Here is a 10,074-nt window from a genome sequence, read left to right as displayed (position 1 = left end):
AGCATGCTCAGCTGCAGGGGCACCAGCCCATGGGGGCTGAGCTGTTTTGGCCTCCCCCAGTATCCTTTCAGAGGGGACCAGCCCCCCTCCAATGTGGATGGGGTGAAGGAGGCTGAGCTCCTCCTCCTCCTGCTGCTGTGGAAGGAGGCTGAGCTGAGAGAGGAGGAGCCACCAGCCATTGAAGCCGTGCCAAGCTCAGCTTCGCGCTTGGCCTCCTCCTGACAATGCAACGTTGTAAGTGTGATGCCACAAGTGATGCCGGGACCCCTCAATTTCTGAAGCAAGTTGGCTCCTCTGCTCAGCTGTCAGGAGCCAGAGTCAGGAGTATGTAGATTAGCAATATAAATACCAGTCTCAGTGAAGTTAATTCTGTATGCAAAGAAATCACAACAGCGCAGGCCTGGTAATCACAGCAACTCTTCCCGGTAGGTATTGCCCCAATGAGGCAGTTGCAATGACTGCCTTCCCATAAGACTTTCCAATCAATCTCAGGCTCCTTTGTCTAGTCTCGTTGCTCCACCCTCTTCATTTATCTATGGGTTCTGGGAGACCAGTGGGAGGGGAGCTGGTCACAGCAGGAGAGGGAGACTCCCTGGCTTCTTCAGCAGTCTGCCTCATCTCTGTCTCCTGGCCTCTCTCCTCTCCTGCCTCTGAGTCTGAACTGCTCTCTGCCACATGCTTCCCTGCTCACTAAACCCTGGTGCCTCTTCAGCTTCTGACGCCACCTCCTCCCAGTCTGCTCCCTCTCCTTCCTCTGACAACTCATAGTCATCCCACCACCAATCCCCTGGCTCTGAGCCTTCTTCCCTTGGGGGTTTCCCAGTTGGTGCCTCCCACCACTCCTTTTCATCCAGCCAGTCCATTGCAGACAACAGGCTCCTCCTACCATCTCCTGGGAAGACCCAAATGCCAGGTCTCAGCCATTCTGCAGGGTTTTCCTGCTCAGTGTCCGTCTTTCTTTCCTTCCTGCCTGACGCCTTGAACCCAGACAGTTGCAGATCAGTCTGGGCCTGACCTGTAGCAGTCCATGTCTGTCTGTTCCCAAGAACACCAGAAGAGCCTGGGCTGGATCAGACCAATGGCCCATCTAGTCCAGCATCCTGTTCTCACAGTGGTCAACCAGATGCCCTAATGGGAAGCCCAAGATCTGAGCACAAGAGCAGCTCTCCCCTTCCGCAGTGGCTTCCAGCAACTAGTATTCAGAAGCATTGATTCCTCGGACTGTCCGGTATTGAACAATGACATTAAATGTTGTCCGATATCAGTTGATAGGCTGAGGTTACAATGCAACGGTGCCAGAGCTAGAGTGACTCTTTATCTATCTATGATGTATACTCAGCGTATGCTAAATGCCAGCCAGGAAGATGCAGCTTTAATAATAGGCTCCGGCCATTACTGGCTTGTCACTCACAAGAGTCATCTTTCTGGGGGCTTGTCAGGTCGCTGAGAACTGCAGCAGATCCCCTAATGCCACACAGCACCTCGGGCTGGAAGGAAAAGGTTTGTGACAGCCTCAGGTAGAAGATTCCTTGTTTGGTCCTGGCTGAGATAAGAGCAAGGGCATCAATAACCCACCTGCATGGCTCTTGGGGGGTTTGATGGTGCAGGGGGTGGCAGCGGCGAGGAGAGGCAGGAAGAGATTTAAATAACCCAAGAAAGCCCATTTGTATTCTCCCGACATCTCCGTCTGCAGCCCAATCGCTAGAGTTGGATGCCTTGAGCAATCCATAGTTGCTATAACAACTAACAAAGTGTAATTAGTCAAAGAGGGAAGGGAAAAGGAGCCCCAAATAACAAATGAAAATAATAAAAAAGGAAAGGATTTTGGAAATTTTGTTTTGTTTTGTTTCAGAAACACTCCTAGGGAGCATACTGCAGAAGTGATTTCAGGTGTCTCAGGTGGGGGGGGGGACATCCACAAGATTTGTTACTACTGCTGTTTACCTACCTACAGGAATGATTGCCTAAATCAGAGGTGTGGAACTGGTGGCCCTCCATAGTTTGATGGACTCCAATTTCCATCAGCCCTAGCCAGCACAGCCTATGGTCACTGATGATTGGAGTTGTAGTCCAGCAACATTTGGAGGGCCACAGGTCCCCCCCGACCTTCATTAATGATAAGTTGAGGTTTTAAGTCAAAGGCTTCAAGATCCCCAAAGTACTTTAGGATGCCATTCAGCTCAGTTACACTCAGAGTATACCCACTGAAATTAATGACCAAGATTAGATGCTGATGAATTTTCAATATGCCCTTTTTTTATCTCAATCTGTTCTGGCAATGTAGATAACTGAGATTAAGAATGGGAAAAAATAACGAGCTGAGATGAACCAAAAATGATGGATTTGCCCATCTCTGGGCACATCAAAGGGCATCAAACCTGGAGCCAGCTCAATGCACACATGCCTTTTAACACGCCCCTAGCCAGGACTCAATTCACATAACTGCATTTGCTCAAATGCTTAAGAACCTAAGAAGAACCTTGCTGGTTCTGGCCATAGACCCATCTGGTCCAGCATCCTGTTCTCACAGTGGCCAACTGTGGGAAACCTGCAAGCAGGATCTGAGGACAAGAGTGCTTTCCCCCTCCTGTGGTTTCCAGCAACTGGTGTTCATAGCACTGCTGCCTCCAAGCATCTCTGCATCTCCCAATGTCACATCCCTGTGTAGAGGGGGCTAGAAACAGAGGATAGTCTGGGAAGTAACAGCAGAGCCCTGGACAGTGGAAAGGCCTTGGGTGGAGAGAAATGGATATGTAAAATCAATTACAGTAGTTAAAACTGTACCATTGAGCCTTGCAGGAAGCTGTGTGATGAGAAGAGACTCAGACCTCCTTTAACAAAGGTGTAAGAGACTCACCAAGTCTCCTCTGTAAACTTGAGTAGACTTATTTCTCTGAAGGGATCCTAATATGCTGCTGCATCCTACAGCAGCTATATGATAGGATACTTTAACCTCCAGTTTTGATTAACCATGGTTTAGTGTTACATCTAAACAGTAAACTGTGGTCAATTAAAATTGTTCCCTTGAGGCCAGCGTAGCCAACAGCCTCCCTTGGACCTCTCAACAATTGCAATTTGTTAGCTCTATGTGGGCAGAGACCATCCTTTTCTTTTGTCCATGAAACTGTTAAATGTCATGCACACTAACAAAACAACACTCATGAACTGAAATAAATTCTTCATCTGTTAAGCTACTGCTGTGTCTCCAATCTATAGTACTTTTTTTAGTGGGGGGGGGGGTTAATAATTATTACCACTTGTCCATGGCCTGCTCAGGCAGGGTCAAGGGATGTCAGGTCTCATGTAGCAATAAATCCTGTGCCCTCGGACAGAAGGATTCATTTCTGGAGTCAAGAAATGGGTTGACTTTAGTCTGACACTGTATCAAGAGGTGGCAAGTTTGCTTTCTATTGGGCTGTCTAATCAGTTCAAAGGCGTGCACAGGCAAGCAGTTTTAGCTAGCCTCCTCACCTCAAGGTCTGCGCTATTAACCCATTTTGGGGATCTAAATAACTTCCTTTGGACTTTCTCCAGGGGGCACTTTTGTTCAGTCCATGTGTCACAGAAGAAAACTGGTAGGGCTGACAACCAATCCTGCCTAGCCAGTTTGTTTGAAGGTTTCTTCATATGACTGGAAACAGAGTTGTTGTTAAGGAAAGCTCCTCCACTGGTTTGTTTTTAAAAATAATAATTACAATTTAGATCAGGGATGGGGAAACCTGTGCCGCCCCCCAATATTATTGGACTCCAACACCCATCAGCCCCAGCCCCCAGCAAGCGTGGCCAATGGCCAGCAATGATGGGAGTTGTAGCCTAAGAATGCCTGGAAGGCCACATGTTCTCCCATCCCTGACTAAGTACCCATCTGTGCTATACATTTAAAGCAGCATCATGCCACTTTAACCAGTCATGAGTTCCCTGAGAGAATCCTGGGAGATGTGGTTTGTTAAGGATGCCAAGTTAGGAGACCCATAGAGCAACAGTTTGCAGAGTGGCTGAACAGCAAATCCTTCTTCCCAGGCAACTCTGGATAGATATGTAGTTCCTATTCAGATATCTAAATATCTTAAGTGCTGTTTCATAGAAGATGGAGGCAGCTTGTTTTCTGCTGCTCCAGAGGGTGGAACCCTAACCAATGGATTCAAATGAGAAGAAAGGAGGTCCCAACTAAACATTAGGGGGGGGGGGAACCTTCTGACAGCAAGAGCTGTTCTATTGGAATGGATTCCCTTGGGAGGTGGTGGACTCTCCTTCAACAGAGGTTTTTAAACAGAGGTTGGGTGGCCATGTGTCAGGGATGCTTTAGCTGGGATTCCTGCCTCGCAGGGGGTTGGTTCCTTGGGATCTCTTCCAACTCTACAATTGTATGAATCTAAACTATATTCCAACAAGATATAACTAGGAGTTATTTTTTTTAAAAAAGATTTAAGCGATGAAAGGGCTATCCATAACTCTTGACATTCACTGGCTAGAGGAAGTCAAGGGTACACCAAGGGTGTGAAAACAGACACGGGTCCTTTTCTTCAATTTGGTGGCAACCTCCCATTTTCACATGGAAAGGAAAATCCCATCTCTAATAAGTGTGACATGTGTTCAAAGGCGTGGGCAATCATCTACAAAGTCACGGTCAAAAATGTTGGATCGAACAGCGACAACACCACTATGAATGCTACGTGTAGAAAGACTCTAAGTAAAATCTAAAGCTATGATTCTATGTCCATTAACTTCAGCGGGAAGAATTAGCATTGGCTACAACCCCCCCCCCCCACAGATGGATCTTTTCTCCTTAATGTTTCTTCCTCTCCCTGCACTCTCTAGTCCAAAGTACATAGCCTCCAACGTCTGGCAGATTAAAGTTGTTTACAAGCATGTCCCTTTTCTATTCTCATATCAAGGATCATTACTTGAACTCCCACAGATTGCTGAAGGCTCTCCTCTTTCTGCTGTTTGCTGCATTCATGCATTCCTCAATAAGCCACCCTGCACTATTCTAAAAGGTGGAGCAAGCTGGTGCTCTTTCAGCTAAGCATAGGCTGGACAAAACATCGTTTCCTACCTGTTGAAAATGAGCTTCACAGTCACATCTTGCAGCAGGTTGTGCAAATTCACATGGCACCTTAGTGTGTATGTGTTTACGTGCATGTGCTTTACAGGCAAGATGCAGACACAGCGACATCCTTCTAAGGGAGCCTGGGGAAGAATTAGATCTCAAAAAGACAACTGTAGCAGCTCATGCGAATGATATGCATCTTCGCATGTCTATATACTCAGGATGCCAAAATAAGTATAGCAATTCACACATAACAGAGACAGAGATTTCCCTTGGACCAGTTCCAGTGAAAAGGCACTGCCCTTGGCAAACAAGAACAATTAGAATTACAAATAAAAGGCACAAATCACCCGCACTATTTCTGATACTCAGGGTGTGAGTGCCATTGCTTATGCAGCCCAAGTGTCACCACCTTTGCATGAGAGGCTTTGGGAAGCTAGTGATAACTCCAAGAATTGCAAATGTATAAATTATCCTTTGGGGGGCGGGGGCGGAGACAGACACCATAAACTGAGTGCGACTGAGTGTTCTCAGTTGATGTAGAATGCTGCCTTATTGTTTTGCCCCCATGTGAAAAAAACAAAACAAAAAACAGAAGACGGAAATGGGATAGAATGAAATGGTTTAGAACAGCAGCACTGAATTCTAAAACAGCAACACTCCACTCAGTGACATTGAATTGCAATTCCCATTTATTCTGCCATAATTTGAGTTCAAATCCAGAACTCTGGTTCTTTATGGACCAGAATGGGCTTACAGTTTGTGGAATGGAAGGCAAAATAGAGAAGAAGACTCTTCCAGAAGTAGCCCCCCACCCCCACCCCACAAAGGGAAAGATCCCTGCAGCAAACTCAGCCAGCCTCTGACCAGCTTGGCTGCACAGTTCTTAAGCCTGTTGCACTAGACCTGTAGCTGACAATTCATGAGGCCATGCAAACCTCCCTTTTGAACGGTCTTACCTTTTAGGGTTGACTATACTCATCTTGTTTTGATGCTTGTGCTCTGGCCTAATGGGCAAGAGAGAGTCTACTTCCTTAGCCTGCAGAGCAGGGTTGAAGAAATGGTGGCCATCCAAATAGTGTTGAACCCTTGCTTCCATCACCCTATGTTTGCTGGCACAGATGGAAGCTGAAGTCCAACAATCTCTAGAAGGCTGCAGCTTCCACATCCATGCTACAGAGATAACCCCAGAAGGTGGTGGCTGTCTTCCAAGGACTCCTTAGGAACAGCTTCAGACTGACCCCGCTCCTTTGCCAGCTGATTTGGAGCAAGTCCTAGAGAATATTAAAAGTGGACACAGACGCATCACAGTTACCAATCCAATGGTTCCTGGTTCAGCCCAGCTCTGGGTTTAAGTCAGGAGATGGTCAGTGATAGTCAGATTGGTTCTGTGCTTGGTTCCACAAGGCAAGACTAGATATAACAGGCTTAAGCAGCAAGAGGGTTTTGCATGAACACCAGAAGATCCATAAAACAAGATGACAGGTGATTATCCAGAGAAGTGGCAGAGTTTTCTTTACTGGTGGTCTAGTTAATTTGTTAAAAAAATTAATGAAGGTGGAACAAAAGGGAAAATAATAATAATAATAGAATCATAGAAATGTAGAGTTGGAAGGGACCACGAGGGTCATCTAGTCCAACCCCCTGCAATGCAGGAATCTTTTGCCAATGTGGGGCTCAAACCCATGTCCATGAGATTAAGAGCCTCATGCTCTTCCAACTGAGCGGCCATAATTATATATTTTTAAAAAATGTATTAAAGAAAGAAATAACCACCTTAACCCTCCAATAGGAATCCACATGAAATTGGTATCTATAAGAAATAGGTTCAAATGTAGGCAGGGCAGTCAGGTCTCAAGGCCATTATGTGATAGGCGGTGGTGTTTATCCCTCCAGGCTTGAAGTTTAAGTCTCTTAGTGACCACAAGGTCTCTCAAAATCCATTTTTCTTGCTCTGCTGTTAATCCCTATACTAAGGGAATAGAATTTAAAAATACATGAGCATCTGCAAATAGCAAGCATTTCACCAGTACAAAATTGATATGGCAGCAACTTCAGATCAAACAGAATATATTATGGGATGTGCCCACTTGTGCTCTTCAAGTTTGCTGGTGATGTTCTACTTATGGATTTCTTGCTTAGACTAGATCACAGTTCTTCTCTACCGTGGGCCCCAAGTTGTTGATGGACTTTGGCTCCCATTACCCCCAAGCAACTTAGCCTATGGTCTGGAATGATGGTCCAACAATATCTAGGGACCCAAGGCTGAAAAAGGCTGAATTAAATGCCCTAAATCTTCCCATCCAAATATGTGATGCCTAAGGCTGATGTCCCATGCACACTTACCTGGGAATAAACCCCATTGAACACCATGAGACTTAGTAGGGATGTGATAAGGCCCCTTTCGCCATTTCATCCTGTATCTGCTGTGTGCAGCGCTGTTTTCACTCCACTGCAGTTCATCTCCCACACTTTCCTCTTTGTCTCACTTTGCCCCGTGCCAAAATTACGCAACTTAAGTAATTTATGGATCATATTCAACTACATTTTACTCGGGGTAGGCCTGTTAAAATTAATGGACCTAACTTAGTCATGTTCATTCATTTCAATGGGTCTGTGCTGAGTAAGGCTGAGCTGAACACCACCCTACATAGTTACCGGTAATTATGTAAATTGCACAAAGTATGGTGTCATTAAGTTAGTCCACTCCATTCATTTCAGTGCAAAGGAAACACAAATCAAGTTGGGTGGGGGTGGGGTAACATAATCAATTACATATCAATTGCAGACTGGAAGTGACAACAGGGATTGATTCGCTGGATTGATTTCTGTTCTGGATACGGGAGGTATAACCAAACACCAGCAATTTCTGCTCCCGTTTCTGTTTTCGCCAGAATTCCCTGACATGCTTACATCCGAGAAGGCAAGAACAGGCAATTGCGACTCTTTCCTTGTTTCTCTGGATGGCAGAAATGTGGATGTCATCTTGCCCCTTGTTTCCCTTGAAGAGTAAGAGGGCAGAATTATAGACAGGCCGGTCGAATCTGCAAGAGGGGGAAGAGAAAAGCCCGTTATGCCAGCCAGCCATCACAACATCTCACAGATAATGCGGAACAATAAGGGGGAGGGAGAAAAGAGAGGCTGTTATAATACACCTCGCACAATAGCGGCAATAGTCTCCTGGCAGCAAACATCCGTGCACTTGACTGCAAAGAAGAAAAGAGTGTTACAGAAGGAGGCACATGAAAGGAATTTTCTGCACACACAAAAAAACTAAAGGCAAAACACAATAGTGTATATTTCAGGCCTCTGAAAAGGCAGCATGGCAGTAGCATTAAGGAGACGAGATAGTCTAATGGATTGAGAGCAAAGGGTGGCAATATTGAGGGTAGGGGAGAGGCAGGAACTCCATCAACAGTTATATACATCCTTCCTGTGTAGAAAACCCATCCTTTCAATATATTCAAGTCATTTAAGGAGGAAAAGGGCGGCAGTGGTGGGGGGCGGGGGTGGAGAATAAAAGAAGGATCCTGTTTATTTCACCCTGAATTAATCTTTATCTAGTTTTTTCTTTGCTTGTATGGGAACAAGGCAAGGTATGAATATTTCATTTCTGCAGCTAAAGATCCAAGAGCCTTTACCGTCCCTGGAATGAGTGATATCCATAAAAAGGGATCCCATGTGAGTACTACAGTGGGTGGCAAGATCAGAGGGGGCCAAGGGGCACCTTGCACAAAATCAGAGGCTTCTGGAGGAGTCATCTCCATGTAATATTAGCCCAGGGAGAACATGCTTATTTGAGCCAGAAGAAGAAGAAAATGTACAAGAAGATAGTAGTGGCCGGTTTTCATGGCCCCCAACTTGGATGGCTTTTAAAAAGGATCAGAGAAAATTGTGGAAGACAAGGCTATCAATGGTTCCCAGCCATCAGGGATGGACGAAGGCACCAGTTTCCATTCCATCCTGTATTCATTGCAGGCAGCACTGTTTCCATTCTGCAACATTTCATCTTTCATCAAAACCTATGGCTGCAAAAATTACTCAGCTTATTTAGCTTATGCAATATAGGCAATGAATTATGTAAATGATATTGACATTATGCCAATTCCATGCCATTCATTTCAGAGCACAGGAAATGCTATTCAAACAGGGTGTGGGAACAACCCATTTCCTATTTGTGGACTGAAAGCAGCAAGAACAGTGATTGGATTCACTGGATCACTTCCTCAGTTGGTTAGAGCGTGGTGTTGAGAACACCAAGGCTGCAGGTTCAATTCCCGTAAGGGACAGCAGCAGATTCCTGCACTGCAGGGGATTGGTCTAGATGATCCTCAGAGTCCCTTCCAACTCTATGATAAGTGCAATTTGTGTAAGTGCATTCTGGACACAGGATGAATATGCAGATACTGGCAATTTCTACTCCAGTTTCCATTTTCAGTTGGAATTCTCTGGCATCCGTACTAGCCATGATGGCTATGGTCTACTTCCACTGTCAGAAGCCATATGTCTCTGAATGCCAGTTGCTGTTGTGCTCAAGTTACTGCCTACTATGGAGGCAGAAGAGCATCATGTCTAGTAGCCCTGGAGAGCCTCACCCCTGAATTTGGCTAATCCTCTTCTAAAGCCAACCAAGTTGGCGGCCATACCTGCCTCCCATGGTGTGCTGGTCCCGGGGGGAGGTTACCGTGGAGCCGGGCAAGGACAGGAACTCTGGAGGAACAGGACTGGGTGCTGGCCGAAACAGCTCTTCAACGACATTGCTCCCACAACCTGGGACCGGGCTGACTGGCTTTTATCTTCTCTGAGGCCAGGGGCAGTCCCGGCCCCCAGGAGACCCGCCTCTCTTGGCCTTAAGGCGAGCACTCCTCCTGGGAGAAACCAGTTCCCTTCGCCTCTCTGCCCTGAGCCTCTGCAGCTCAGGAGAGGCTGGAGGGTTACTGGAGCCAGGGGGAGACTCACCTTCCCCTGACAGGGCTGGGAGAGGCGCACCTGCAGGCACTGTGTCCTCAACCACCTCCAGAGCC

At 46.3% G+C, this 10,074-nt stretch overlaps 1 long non-coding RNA gene across 1 annotated transcript; it reads left to right on the top strand.

Moving 5' to 3' along the window:
• The first annotated feature begins 317 nt into the window (after nt 1-317).
• Nucleotides 318-8,432, top strand: LOC310832768. Its single transcript, XR_014558422.1, has 4 exons — nt 318-425; nt 1,853-1,899; nt 3,535-3,670; nt 7,945-8,432. It is a non-coding gene; the product is annotated as an uncharacterized lncRNA (long non-coding RNA).
• Nucleotides 8,433-10,074: the final 1,642 nt, after the last annotated feature.

Source organism: Podarcis gaigeae (genome assembly GCF_964106915.1).
Source record: "Podarcis gaigeae genome assembly, chromosome: 15".
In the NCBI taxonomy this organism is placed as follows: domain Eukaryota; kingdom Metazoa; phylum Chordata; class Lepidosauria; order Squamata; family Lacertidae; genus Podarcis; species Podarcis gaigeae.
Note: the sequence above shows the minus strand (reverse complement) of the source record. Positions and strands in the feature narration are given on the sequence as shown.